Source organism: Lepidochelys kempii, chromosome 10 (genome assembly GCF_965140265.1).
Source record: "Lepidochelys kempii isolate rLepKem1 chromosome 10, rLepKem1.hap2, whole genome shotgun sequence".
Taxonomy (NCBI): Eukaryota; Metazoa; Chordata; order Testudines; family Cheloniidae; genus Lepidochelys; species Lepidochelys kempii.
The window spans coordinates 74,845,220-74,860,903 of NC_133265.1; the positions used below are offsets into that span (position 1 = coordinate 74,845,220).

Here is a 15,684-nt window from a genome sequence, read left to right on the forward strand (position 1 = left end):
GCAGAGTCACAGATTTATCAAAAGCCATGATTATTTCTGCTGAGGTATTTTTGTTTGTTTATTTGTTTGTTTTTTAAACTCTCCCAGTAGAAAGGAAGGTGTCACACTGACCGGGATTATTGCTTATCCAAATTGCTCTCACATCAGGTCTACCCGAGACCATGGGCAATCCCTCTCTTTCCTCTGTCTCACCTACAGAAAAAATGGGGAAGGGGGACATAACACACAACAGAAGTCAGACTTCGCATTAATCTTCCCAGTGGCCTCTCATTACTTTGCCAATAAGATGATCTTCCTCATACCACACTTCGATATATTTGACATCTGTCATAAAGCTCAGGTCACACATATCTGTCTTCTGGTAAAATGAGTCATCTTACAGAGTCCTCGAGTCTACTGCTAGGGTCTTTCCAGAAATAATTATTGACATGTTGTCAACACATCCAGCCTACCGTATTAATAAGAGTCATAAATTACTATCTTTTTTCGTCCTCTCTCGCTAGCAAAGAAATGAGGTGACATAACTACAACAGCAAACAGAGAATAGCTACCCAGCAATGAAGTTGTGAATACAGACATACAAAGTGGCAGCTTTCTGGAAGATAAATATATTAATTTTCTCTTTTACAATTTCTTATTTGAGTGAGTAACTAGCTCCAGGAACCATTCACAACTGGTACAGATTTCCCTCTTCCTTGCAATACCCTCACTGTTACATAGGTTATTCTATATCCTCAAGGTTAAAAAAAAAAAACATTCTTCAAATACTGTGGCAGGAATTTAATTAGATCATTTTAATTTTTCTGACTAGCTATGGTTTGAAATGATTCTTGGCACACCCATTAATGCCAGTTGAGGGGTGAATCTGAGCTTTTTTGGGTAGCCATACAGACCAGTATAAGGGAAATCAAACGTTATGCTTCATGACAAACAATGTTCTGCAGCGGTCAGGAAGACTCCTTCCTGTAAAGCATTCTACCAGTGTCTTAGGTACATTCTAGGGTGTCTATATATTTAGTTGTTGCTTCCTCTGAAACTTGAGGTATTACCCACTGTTGATGGCTTAGTGGACCAGTGGTCTGATCCACAATGGAAAATGTTGTGTTTTTGTTGAATTCTGCATATGTACCACCCAACTGAGTCAGAGTTCATGGCCAGAAGAGACCACCAGAGATCATCTAATCTGATACAGCACAGGTCACCAACCAACACCACTCAGTCATCTGCACATTAAACCCAACAATCCAAATTAGACCAAAGTATTACAACCCTCAGAAGACTAAAGCATTGTGTGCCACAGGCAGAGAATAGGAGGGAGGGAGTTCCACCAACTCCTTTGTCCCCTGCAATTAGGGAACTGATTAAGTGAGATATACATTGATGATCAGATAGGTGGATAGAACCATATTGGCTGAGTAGCCTCCTTCAGGCCACAATACACTATGGTGTATATCCAGAGACCCCAGCAGTGATATTATCTGGAGTGAACGTTGGTGCACCTTCTTCCCTAGGTTGCTGACAAATATATTGTTTATGTGGGTACTAATTCCACCAACTTGCAGCTGTCACTGGCACAGGATTCTCTTGCTCCATGTGTACTTGTAAAATAGTGCGCCAAGATCTGCAGCACTGTACTTCGGAGCTCTTCACATGTGTGCACTTTCACTGTCATGTGTAAAGTGCCTCGACATGATTGTTTCACTAGGCTCTGCTGCCAGTGCAAATGGCATCTCTCCCAGGAAGTATGTTCATTTTGCACTGGCAGGCACCGTGTGACTGACGTGCTGTAGAACATTAAGTACTTTTCGCAAGAAGGCTTTGGCACGTGCGTACGCTGAGGCGGGAAAAAAAATCTATTCCACTGAATGTCGTCCACAGACAGCAGATGTGCTTGGAAGAAAATTCCACCTTCTTGCCAGAATCCAATGTGATGCCGCATGCCCATCATAGGTGAGAAGTGGTATCTGTTTAATTGTGTCACTGAATAAAGTCCCAGCTTTGAAAAAAACCCTTACTCATTGTGAATAACCCTTATTTACCCATCGACTTCAACTGAGGAAAGTCTGTGCACAAGAGCAAGATTTTACAGGCCCTTTGGTGGCAGAAATTCTACCCAAAACCAATGATGTTGCATTTCCAGTGCTAACATTGGCATTTGCCCAAAGCTTATTAATAAGCTGGTGTGTGTCCACTTACATTGTTGTCTTCCCCTCTTTGATTCACATAGGAGTGATTTGCAGAAAAGCAAAGTTGAGCTTCATTTTTAAAACAAAAGGAGTACTTGTGACACCTTAGAGACTAACCAATTTATTTGAGCATGAGCTTTCGTGAGCTACAGCTCACTTCATCGGATGCATGAAGTGAGCTGTAGTTCACGAAAGCTTATACTCAAATAAATTGGTTAGTCTCTAAGGTGCCACAAGTACTCCTTTTGTTTTTGCAAATACAGACTAACACGGCTGCTACTCTGAAACCTGTCATTTTTAAAACAAGAACTTAAGTCAGAAAGTTCAGGCTTGACACACACTCTGTCCCCTTTGCTGCAATGAAAAGGGAACTATGAGATGTCCTAACAGGGCAGCCTCTTTTCCTGGGGAATCCCAGGTGTCATAAACTTGGAATAATTGGCTGTATGCCACCCCATCTGCCCATCTTCTCCGGGCATTGCCGAATGCGATGGGTATCCTAGGGACAGAAGGAGGCATGGCCAGAGTGTTCAGCAATCCTGTGCCAACAGAATGACCTCTAGCAAGTCTTTTCAACTGGTGCAAATTAAACCAGCTCTGAACTTGCTCTAATTTATGCCAAGGATCCAACTGATATTGGGGGGTGGGGCAAAATGCAGAAAGCTATCGATGCCCCTCCCCTCCCCTAGCTTGGGTGCAGAGCTCAGATGCCTCTGAGGATCAGTTTTTCACCATTAATTATAACAGTGTTTACATTAAGTAATTGCTAAGTGGCAAGGCAGGGGGTGAAGGGCCTATAGGAAGTCTGAGAATATTTCACCAAGTGATATTTTTTAAACTGCATACTATTTGGTGCATTCCAAAGGCAAAAGGTTTGCTCTTCAGAAGGAAGGATAAAAGCCATACCTGGCAAGTATAGTTTAGCAGTATGTAGAAAGAGAAGTGATCGTCACTAAGGCAGGGAAATCCGCTCCTCTCCCTTCCCCCACACCTCTTTCAGCGAGCATGCTTGAAACGTTTCTGCTCACTTCATCCTCGAACACTGAGGACCACACACTTACAGTGTTGTTTTCAGTTTTCTAAGCCTAAATCCAGCATGCGTGCATATGTCTGTGGGTGGGAATGACTGTTTAATGTTACCACGATGGTGGATGATAATATTTCTACCAATTGTTAAGCTTCTTAAGTCTCCACTTTGTGAATGTTTCAGCCTATCGTTTTCTGAAATATGTAGTTAACGTGCCTAAGAAAAGGTAAGGTTTGATAATGTATTCACAGACTATCTTGGCATCTCCAGCTCACTCCATAGAGAAGCCTGTGCAAATGCACTTTTATGAGCAGTTCAGGGATCAGTTCACTCCACTTTTGTGTCAGTACCAGCTATAAAATAGTTATCGGGTTGGACAATTAAAGGTTTCTCTCTATGGAGATGCAACATATATTGCAAAACCCACAGAGGTGACAAGTACAGAACTGTTTAAAAGGACTTGCTTGTGTGTAACTATTCATGGGCTGCTTTCATGAGGAGGCATTTGGAAAGCATGTGAGGATCAAATGAATGTTATTGTTCTTCCTTAAGCTTGAGACCCATTTTTCGGTATGTTAGGAAAACAAGAGTGGTGAGGTGAAAGTGAGCCTATTCCTGATGCTTCAAGGGACTCAAAAGGCCTGATTCTCTTCCCTTACCAGGGTGTAAATCATGAGTAATTCCTTCACTTTCATATTTGCACTAGTGTAAAATCGGGTTAAGAGTTCTTGAATGAATAGAAGCTGAAAGAGATGAAACAAGGAAGTTAGCAGAAGAGCCCTCCTGGACACCAGGAAAATGGCAGATAGTATACTATTTGCATGGGACGATCTATAATATACTAGTGACAATTGGAGGATACTCCTATCCCTTGTTTTTCTATTTTATCTATCAAGACGTTCTAGATGATCATCTCATGTCCTGAGTACAACAACCTCATCCCCCTCAACTCCATTCAAAATGCAGCTTCGAAGAACATCCTGGTGATCCATCACCCATCACCCTCCTCTTTAAGTCTCTCCATTGGCTTCTCCTTTGCATCAGACACAAACTTCTTATCATTCCCTTCAAAGCCAATTCACAATTTACCCCCGTTCTGTCCATCCGTTATGTCAGTGTGATGTCAACCCCCTCCATTGCTCTGCCAACCTTGATTATCCACTTCTCCCTTAAGCACCTTCATGCTCTCATGCTGCCTGAAAACACCTCCTCGAGCTCCATAAAGCAACCACAGTAGCCTCCCTCCAGTCCCTCCTTAAAACTCCCCTCTGCCATGATGCATATGGAAATCTGCCATCTGATAACAGCTAAGCAGGTGGCATATTGTGAATCCTGCTTATTATACCTACAAATTGTGCACACAGACTATGCTGAAACAGCTGATTATTAATGTTACCCATCCCCCTGTAGCCCTACTCCATTTGTTTCACCCTTTCATCTTTCAGAGCCTGATCCAAAGTACATTAAGTCAGAGGAAACAACGCCATTGGATCCGGTCCTTAGACTGTAATCTCTTTGGAGCATTTACTGCTGTCCTGATTTTAAGAAGTGCTAAGCACCCACATTTCCCAATTTACTTCAAATTAAATTGTGAGTGCGCAGCACCTCTGCAAATCAAGATCTGGATCAGGGATCGGCAACCTTTGGCCCACGGCCCCTCAGGAAAAGCCGCTGGTGGGCCAGGACGGTTTGTTTACCGGCAGCATCCACACATCCGGCCGATTGCAGCTCCCATTGGCCATGGTTCTCCATTCCAGGCGAATGGGGGCTGTGGGAAGTGGTGGCCAGCACATGCCTCTGCCCATGCTGCTTCCCGCAGCCCCCATTGGCCTGGGACAGCGAACCGCGGCCAGTGGGAGCTGCGATTGGCCGAACCTGCGAACACTGCAAGTAAACAAACTGTCTCTTGTGGGAATGAGTTCACTGGTCTAGGTCCACCTCCTTTGAAAGAACCTTTTCCTGCTGGCACAAGCATCCCCATATTCGCTGACCGTTTCACTGTTCCAATTGAACCGTGAGTGTCTTGGGAGGTTTTGATAGATGGTTTCACCTCGACCCTTTTAGAAGGTATATATTCATACTATGGGCAGAGACCATTTTGACCAACAGTCAACTCAAATATATACGTCTGGAGAATTGTTAAGATGAGCAAAATATTTCAAGAAGCTTCAGCCTTTTGGAACCTAAAGCACTGGAATCTCATGAGTAACTCTGGCAGTTTGTGGTGTGTTGCATTTTTATTTGTTTGTTTGTTTTAAAAAAATATATTGGTTAAAAGAAGAACAACCAAGAAATTCTCATTATGGGGAGCACAGAGACTTGAAATAACTGGGTTTTGATACTTGCCATATTGCACTTTACTTTTTCCTCAGCACAGGATGCCAGCTTGTTTCTTCAAATTAAGACAATATGCTTATAGTGATGAACCTTATTGGCCATCTATCTTCCTTTTGTAATCTGGCTCTCATCAAGCTGAAATGAAGCCATTTCTTCTGACTGTGGCTGATTAAACACAGAGTAAACCTAGTTCTCTAAGGAGGCTCTAATGATTCTCCACAGACCTAATGTCAGCCCGGCACCTGCAGCATTCAGCTTCCCCATTTCCATCATAAAATGAAGCATCTGTTACAGAGAAGTGTTATCTTTTTATCATTGACGGTATCTTTCTGTTTGAATTCACCTACCCCATTTGGTATAAATTACAGCCATTTCATAAGTAATGAATGGTCACACAGGATGCACTCTGGATATTGGGGGTTAAAAGGGCATGAATGCCATTTACTAAACCTTTATTTAACTTGGTGAAAGTTAAAACTCTGTGGGGCTTATGTACAACCCTCTTTCTCACAGCAAACAAAGGTAAAATGTTATCACTGCTTAGTACTCAAGCATCTTGATATTGTTTATCTAAGTACTAGCCTTTGATTATTTTTTTTTTGACAGGTTCTGGGGAAACAGATGCAGAAAGAAATTCATTCAGGCCAATGATATTTCTGTCTAAATATGTTTTAGAAACTTGATTAGATATAGATATAATGGTTACAAGTGGACTAGACTTGTTTAATACGAGGATTAGATATAAACATAGGGCCTGATGCAAATTCCAGCTGAAGTCAATGGAAGTCTTTCCATTGATACCAATGCGGTTTGGATCAGGCCATTCAAGTATCTGCAAAGACCAGTTAGATGTTCATAATATCTGCCCCACCCACGCTAATTGTCCTATAATTTGAGAGAGAGCCTTTGGAAAAGACACCTCTTTGCTTCATAAACCATTTTCTTTTGATTTGTGATTTTTCTGGCAGGCATTTCCATTCTTTCCTGACCATGAAATGGACAGTGTCATATCTGGAGCAGTGGATGAAAAGAAACATTCAAAAACATTTTAGATTCACAAGAAAAGCTTTGTCTATTGTTTTTAAAGTATCCATATAGCCTTTAGGAAAGACTGAATTTATATGTGGCAATACCAAATAATGCCCTCCCACTAGCCTCTAGCTACAGGGATATCTGAGAAGGGTTCAGTGACTGCTCAGTATCTTTGATAGTTGCGGAGATTTTTCATCTGGTCCATTATTATTAATTATTTGCATTATAATAGCACTTAGAGGACCAACTGAGATCAGAGCATCGTGTGTTAGATGCTTCACGTATGGACAGTAGGAAAAGGTTCATTCCACAGAGGGTTGACACTGTACATAGACAAGGCTGACAAAGAACAGGAGAAAAGAAGTCTCGCTATCCCCATTTCACAAATGGGGAACTGAGGCACAGAGTGATTAAATAGCTTGTCCAAGGTCACACATGAAGTCTGTGGTACAGCCAGGAATTGGACTCAGATATCCTGACTCCCCACCCAGGGCCTTAGCTGCCAGCCCATCCTTCCTCGCCCATAACTATACATTTCCTGTTGTTTTTTTCCAAAAAGTCAGGATATGCCCTTAAAACAAAGAAAGGGAGAAATGTCTGTTGTTTCACTGTTTGAATGCTCTAGCTGGGCAATGCCACAGCATCTAGCTGTGTAAAACTGTGGGAAAGTACACCAGGTTATAGAGCTGTTTGTCTAATTAGCACTTCACTTGATAAGGCTGATATTACATTACTCTAGCACATCACCAACTGGATTAACAGAACTCGTATCTTTAATCCAAGGGAAAGAACAACTATGTTATGTACGGTTGATTTAAGTTCTATACAGGCATGATTGGCATGCAACATGTCGCCTTAATGTAAAAGAAAAATTAAATAGATTGTTGTTTCTGGTGTTCAGAAGTTTGAATGGGGCACAACTGGATACCCACCTTGTCTTGATTTCACTAAAAACAACAAGCATCTTCTGCATATAAAGTAAAAGAAAGAATGTTCTTGTGGCAATCTCACACCAGCTGGAGTCAATTCTACTGGGTTCTATTCCTGGGTGTGTCCGAATTCCTGTATTTCCATGAGTATGCAACTTAATCTCTTTTGTGCCTCAATTTTCCCATTTATGAAATGGCGATGATTCCATTTATCTATACCAGAGGGGTATCATAAAGTAGCATTCATTAATTCATTAACGAATGGAAGGTGCTATTGAAGTACAAAGTGGTAATATTCTTAATCATTATTATACTGAATTACAGTATTGAAAAATCAAATACAATCAGAAGGTGTAAGCCCCCCTCCTTCCAAAGAGATACGTCCTCCTCCCTCCCCCTCCAAAAATTGTTGTCCACAACCCCTTGGTGTGGGTCATTTGCCTCGAGACTCTTCATGAGGTTGTTTATTAATCAGTTTGTCAAACTATTTTAATATTTGTAATAAACATTTTACTGTATTTTCAATATTGTCAGATTTTTCAAGTTATGACTTTTAAGAAAATACTAGTTCTTTGGGGGTAATTTATTAATGAGCAAGTGAACTACAATTAGATTTTTCTACCATTATCACCATCATAGTAGAAATGGGTAAATAAGGTTTGTGCCAGGATACAGTTTCATGATCATTTTGCAAGTCCACTTTATACTAATCACTAGTATGCCAAACAAACTCATATTGTCCTGTCACAAGAGTACTCACTTGGTATTTGGAATAATTAAGAGATGAGTCACTTTATGTAGTAGTTAGCATTAGTGATACATGAGGCCAATGATTGATTAATCCAATGTACATTTGACTTGTGCAGACTCAAAATATGCAGCAGAAAACCACAATCAATTCAGAAGAGACACAGTGTAGCTGTGGATAGTGTCTTGTAAAAGAAGAATCCAAGCCAAGCAGAATTGAGATAACCCTAGTGATGCAAACAGCTGGAGTTTCAGGATTTCTCATAATGATCAGTCTCAAGACAAGAGCTGGTTGAAAAATGGAAAACACAATTTCATGAAAAAAATCAAAATGTTGAAGTTATCACCATTTTGTAAGGTTCAAAATGGAACATTTTTTCAAATATTTTCACAACAAAATCTAAATTTTGAATTTCACTGTTCCCCCTTTCTGTCCATTTTTCTCTTGTTTTTCTTTTTGGTATTCAGTACAATAGATATGAAGGATATCCAGAGTTTGGTGGGTTTTTTTGAAAAGTTAGAGTGGCAGAAGGAAAACTGAACCTAACTCAGCCACTCTGGAGAGTTATAGACTTTAATTTTTCTTTTTTTCCATTATGTAACTTCTCCAAATTTAAAGATTTGTAAAAGTCAGAGTGGAAACTAGAAAAATGATAATAATGAAAGTTGGGGGGGGGACCTAATATATCATTCATTCTGTTGCAGTTAGTGGCATAATGGAAAAAATAGTGAAAAAAGAAAAAAACCAATAATTAGATATTTCAGAATGTTTTGTTTTAAGAAAAAAGTGGAAATATTTGAAAACCTGAAAGCCTTCATCATGAACATTTTTGGTTTAGAAATAATTTTTTATTATTATTATTAGAAATAAGTTTTGATGATGATGATAAATTGAGATTTGTTCCAACTTAAAGTAAAAATGCTATAATTCATGGTTTGGTTATGGAGGCACCATTCATAGATTCAGGTCATTCAGAGCTTTTCATAGTTATCAAAATAATTTTGAAGTTGTGGCTGGAAATGAACAACTAGAATGAAATATCAGGAGGGGGTACTAACCTACATCATTGCATCTTACTGAATGTCAGTATCTTAAATATGTGCAAAATGTGGCAATCAGCACAGGTGAGAGAACCTCAAGACAAAAATTGATCTTTTATGGTAATATCAGTTCACTATATCAACAACAATGGATCTGGACAATACATCAACAAGGCCATTGATTTTCATCATTTTAAAGACCTTTACACTCTTTGTGGCATAGTGAACAAAAGTTCTTCCCAACTCTCACAATTTGAGATGGTTGATTACATACATTATTGCTAAGAATGTATTAGACAAGTAGTAACTTATTAAAAGTGTGAGCATACTAGTATAAAATCATTTACTTTGCTTGGTTATACAGTTTATCTTGTCAAAGTGGATTGTGGCTGTAGTCTTTTCTGACTCAACTAAGAATCATAGAAGATCAGGGTTGGAAGGGACCTCAGGAGGTCATCTAGTCCAACCCCCTGCTCAAAGCAGGACCAATCCCCAATTTTTGCCCTGATCCCTAAATGGCCCCCTCAAGGATTGAACTCACAACCCTGGGTTTAGCAGGCCAATGCTCAAACCACTGAGCTATCCCTCCCTTCGAAAGAGACATAGGTCAAGATGAGATAAAAATAATTGAGAATCCAAGATTAAGTGATGAAGGATCAGTTGTTGAAATGGAGAAGGCCTCTTATGGTGAGCCATTTGATAATGATATTGCAGAAACATTCAAAAACTTTATAGAAACAAAGATAAAACTAATCTGTGATGAGGCAAGTACATGAATTATAGTCACTAAGCCAATGAAAAGATATGAGCTGCTGTTATATATATTTTTAAACGTACTGTGGGTACAATTCACTTTGTGCAAATGGCCCACACAATGACTATGCATGACTTAAATTCCACTTGAGCCATAGTCTGAAAGTTTCTATAGAACTTAAGTGGTGCAAAGGCTTCGTGATAAGCCTCTGCACGGGGTTCAATTTCCCCATCTCTGAAGTTCAGTTGTGAGCTTCATTCAGAATCCAAAGTACAGTGCTACTCTTAAAAAAAAAAAAAGACTGTGTAAAATCGCACCTGTATTCTCAAAAGATCTGCTCCCGTGTTTTTTCACATTCATAGTCTTTTACAAAATATGGGGGCAAAAGTAAGTTTTTATTACTTCCTACTTGTGTTAGCATGGCAGAGCCAACATAGCCTTAAGAGTGAGAGACAGGCAGAAACTGATCAACAGAAACTTTATTACTAGTGATAATAATGCATGAGTCAGAAAGAACACAGCTTGACTTTCAGGTCTTAAGTTGCATTTGTAGTGTGATCAGTTAGAAAAATAACAGTTTTTACTTATAAACAGTGCACATTTGATCTGGAAGTCACTGAGCAGCAAACATGGAACACACAATACCATTCCTTCAGAGCAGAACCACACTTTACAAAAGAAAAAATAGAGCAAAAGATCACTGTTAATTAATTCAGTCACTATACTGAAGGATATTTCCATCAAATAAAGATACATATTTATTGTATTATAGAATGAGGAGATGACAGAAGCAGAGTGCTCTCCTGTCAACTCCTGTTCTCCAGCTCCCCGAGAAAAGGTAAATTGGTGGGAAAGCATCTGCCATCCACATAGTGTGGTGTAGACACCGCTGTAAGTCAACCTAAGTTATGTCAACTTCAGTTATGTAACTTACATAACTGAAGTAGTGTAACTTAGGTCAAATTACAGCTGTAGTATACAGGAGCTCCCCGACTTATGCAATCGTTCCATTCCAGAACGCCTTGCGTAACTCGAATTTTGCGTAAGTCGGAAACATATACCCGACCATTATGCAAAACAAACAAGCAAACAAACAAACCAGCCTCCTATTTCTAGCTTACTGAACTTTTTCCGTAAGTGCGGATTTGGGTAAGTCGGGTCTTGCGTAACCCGGGGAGCATCTGTAGACCAGCCCCTGTCCATCCAGACAGCTAGATTTCTCACCAAGGTTCTTGTGTCTCAATTACGGCAACATCCCTCTCTCTCTGGCCTAGACAAGTGCAATCTTGCACTGCTCATATCCATTCAGAATGCTGCTGCAAAATCATTTTCCTAGCTTGTTGCTTTGACCATAACACCTCTCTCTTTGCATCCCTCCACTAGCTTCCCCTTCTCTATTACAGCAAACATGAGCTACTTGTCTTTACTTTCAGGGTCCTTCAGGGTCTCTCATCTCTCACTCAGTATCAAGAGGTCAGCTAAACCTAATCAGCCTCCATTGCCCACTTACTGCATTTTCAAACAAACACCTTCATGTTTTATCCCATGCTACCGCTCACACTTGCAAGGAATTCCCCATAGACATCTGCAAAACTAAGTCATTATGCTCCATTAAACCTTCCTTAAAACTCTCTTTTTCCAATATGTCTACAAAAACCATCACAATGTTAGGATGGTATGTTAGGATGCTGGGGTGTTCATACCATGGTCTATCATATTTACCAATGTTCTCTCATTGTTTAATTGTACTCTTCCATCTGTCTGACTGTATCCATCTGTAATCTCTTGTTTTATACATAGATCGTAAGCTTTTGGTGGCAGGACCCATCTTTTTGTTCTGTGTTTGTACAGCATCTAGTACAATGGGGTTCTGGTCCATGACTGGGGCTCCTGAGTGCTACCATAATACAAATAATAGTGAAAAATAGTACAATATTTATACACATTGGTTTGACATCAGAAAACTTTACATGAAATGTTATAGGGTATCTAAAAATCTAGATGATGTTTTTACTATAAATGGTGCATACACACACACACACACACACACACTGTCTTTTATTCTACAAATAACAGGCAATTTACAAATTGATGTTTGTTAAAATTAATATTTTTGTCAGTCATAATTAGTCACACATGAAACATTATGACCTTCTAGTAGATTATCTTAATTAAAGTTTTATCAGTCCCTCAAAGGAGGAATGATTATCAATTTTGATCAGCCTGTGTTTCTTTCAGATAACAGTAGTGTTAGATCATTCTGCATCTCTCTAAACAATATGCTAAATTTTATTTTAATTTCAAATGCATGCTGATTTCTTTGTAATGTGTTTACTGCATCCTGGGCTCTCTCAATGGATACAATAGACCAAACACCACAGAAAGGTGTGTAATTTGCCAGAAGCTGGGAATGGGCGACTGGGGATGAATCACTTGATGATTACCTGTTCTGTTTTCCCTCTGGGGCACCTGGCATTGGCCACTGTCAGAAGACAGGATACAGGGCTAGGTGGACCTTTGGTCTGACTCAGTATGGCCGTTCTTCTGTTCTAAACAGACTGAACGAGCCAAATGGAAGAAAGCATAATCTGCTTTTTTTTTTGTTTCCCTATATGCCAAATATTCTTTTGAGTTGTACTACCTTTTACGCACAGCTGTGATTAAAACTGTATTTTTCTGGCCTTTTAGCATTTTGAAATATCCAACAACATTTTTAAATCAAAAAAGGATTCAGTAATTCCTATTAAATAATTATTCAAATACGCTAGCTAACCCAGAATGGGATCTTAGTTACAATTATGTAAATTTAGAGTAACAGCATTAGTTTTCAGAGTAACAGCCGTGTTAGTCTGTCTTCGCAAAAAGAAAAGGAGTACTTGTGGCACCTTAGAGACTAACCAATTTATTTGAGTATGAGCTTTCGTGAGCTACAGCTCACTTCATTAGTGAAGTTAATCTGGATTTCTACATGAGTAGCTGAGGTCAGTATCTGGCCAACAGGTAACATTTTGTTCCAGATTTCAAAACTTCTTGTGGGGATACAAATATTCTTTCAGTAAAGAGTTTAAACAATTTGTTAGTGAAGTCTTAGTAGATGGATGGTCATTTTATTTCTAGCTTTCAAAGGAAGTTTGTCTTTTATTATCAAGTGCCTTAAAAACGTTCTAGATTAAACTGATGCTAAAAGTTTCAAGCTTGATTCTGATCTCAGCTACACCAATGTGAATCAAGAGTATCTTTACCCTACTGAAGTCAATGAAGCTGCACCAACACAAAACTGGTGTGCGATCAGAATCAGAATCATTACCTTGAATGAAGTTACTCCTGAATTACATGGATTCCTTGACTTCACTGGATTTGTTCCTGATTTACACCAGGATGACAGACATGAGAACCAGACCATTCATTCACAACAAATAGATTTAGAGCCTGATTGCCCTCTCACGTGTACACAAGTGTAACTCCACTGAACTCAGAGGAGTTGCTCCTGATTTACACCGTGGTAGGTAAGAGGAGAATCCGGGTCTAAATATTTTAACTAGGGAATGTATTCATAGAACAAAATATGAATCAAGTGCTTTGTCAAAACATTTATACATCCAAAAAGGCAGAATTATGTTACATCCATGTAATGCCAGTGACATCTATGAGATTGCACAAATTAGGGACACAGTTTGGTCCATCCTTTTGTGCAGCTGTTTTTTGATAAATGATGGGTAGAAGCCAATCTTTTTATGTGCTGTGTAGACTTAAGTAAACACAGAATTCCACATTCTCTTTAAAGTACTCTGGTTACATGTACTGGAGCTTTAATAGGATCAGACATTTCATAGCAGGGCACAGCGCACTGACTAATAGTTCAGTTACACTTTCTAATTTCAAAGGCTTCTCCTCGTTTTCGAAAAGAAACCATTTTTATTTTTATTTTTTAAGTGTTGGAAAACATGGTATTTATGTCTGTGTTGAGTCAAGAAATGGGAAGAAAATAATGCTGGGTAGCACTTTATTTGGAATTTAAGGACAGTATGAAGTTTGTGCAACTGGTCAGCTTTCACCATTAAACCCTATTTCTCCATGCTTATTCCCCCTCCCCCCCCCACCCCCCACTGTTCCTCAGATGTTCTTGTCAACTGCTGGAAATGGAGTACTTGTGGCACCTTAGAGACTAACCAATTTATTTGAGCATGAGCTTTCGTGAGCTACAGCTCACTTCATCGGTATGCATCCGATGAAGTGAGCTGTAGCTCACGAAAGCTCATGCTCAAATAAATTGGTTAGTCTCTAAGGTGCCACAAGTACTCCATTTCTTTTTGTGAATACAGACTAACACGGCTGTTTCTCTGAAACGGCCCACCTTGATTATCACTACAAAAGGTTCCCCCCCCACCCCCACCCCGCTCTCCTGCTGGTAATAGCTCACCTTACCTGATCACTCTCCTTACAGTGTGTATGGTAACACCCATTGTTTCATGTTCTCTATGTATATAAATCTCCCCACTGTATTTTCCACTGAATGCACCCGATGAAGTGAGCTGTAACTCACGAAAGCTCATGCTCAAATAAATTTGTTAGTCTCTAAGGTGCCACAAGTCCTCCTTTTCTTTTTGCGGATATGACTAACACGGCTGCTACTCTGAAACCAGTTAAAGTACAGTTTGTCAATATATTTAGCACTCTATTTCTCAAGTGACAGAGCTATTTTAGTTAAACTAGGGAAGTACTTTGTACCTCTTAAATATTTTAACTTAAGACAAAATGGGCAGGAGAGCTAAGGAATATAACACACTTTTCCACTTCTGAATTAGCTTTCTGCCTTTGAGCCATGGAAAAATTATTTGACACAATAAAGTGCTGAGTAGTCTGGCCCTGATCCTGAAGCATGTGCTTAATTATAAATATGTGAATAGTCCCATTGACTTCTGTGGGACCACATACATGCTGAAAGTTAAATGTATTCTCATGGCTTTGAGAGGAGGAGAGCCAACATGCTCAGCACCGTGTAGAACTGAACCCATTAGATGAGTCATGAAAATGGAGGGCATTGCCCTTTGGTAGAATTGCAATTGAGTTGATTCAAACTGAAGAACTGCATGCAATTTAGGGTTGGTCAGTCAATCCATTGCCGCCAGCAAAAAACAAGCAGCATCTTTATGCATCTTCCACACCAAAGTTTCTCAAAGTCTGCGAGCTCCTTAGTGCCCACAGTAAGATCCTGCTTTTAGGATATCCCCTGAAATACTCACAGCAAAATAAACTGATGGCAGATACTCTGTAGGATATTGACTTTCGAAGTAAGAAGGGCCAAGTCATCTCTACCAGGATTTAAACTCCAGGGGAGTCTATATCTTCCACACTTTATGCTTAGGCTACAAAACCTTCCCCACCAGAACTCATTACATGGTCAAGTTCGAGTCTAACCTTTTTCGCCAGCAGATTTTTTCTTCCTTTCACCACTTTTCTGAAAATATAGTGGTTCCCTAGAGGACCGACTTCAGTTTATAAATAGGCAGGATATAATGGCATGACACTCTGAGCATAGCTGCTGCATGGCTGTGCTGGTCATATACGAGAGATTGTCACTAAAGAGCACTGAAGTTCATTTGCTATCCTGGGAAAAGGTAGGAGAGTAAA

General features: G+C 39.6%; 1 long non-coding RNA gene across 9 annotated transcripts in view; it reads right to left on the reverse strand.

Annotated features, from left to right (window-relative positions):
- The window catches only part of LOC140895064 (uncharacterized), a 131,882-nt gene that overhangs the window by 49,023 nt on the left and 67,175 nt on the right, over positions 1-15,684 (reverse strand). For 4 of the 9 annotated variants that reach the window (XR_012154071.1, XR_012154077.1, XR_012154074.1 and 1 more), the window contains exon 9: positions 112-192. The exons of 4 other annotated variants lie outside the window; for them this stretch is intronic. This is a non-coding gene — a long non-coding RNA (uncharacterized lncRNA). Of the gene's footprint in view, positions 1-111; positions 193-11,788; positions 11,951-15,684 lie in introns of those variants that run through there. One more of the 9 variants, XR_012154084.1, reaches the window with a different exon arrangement.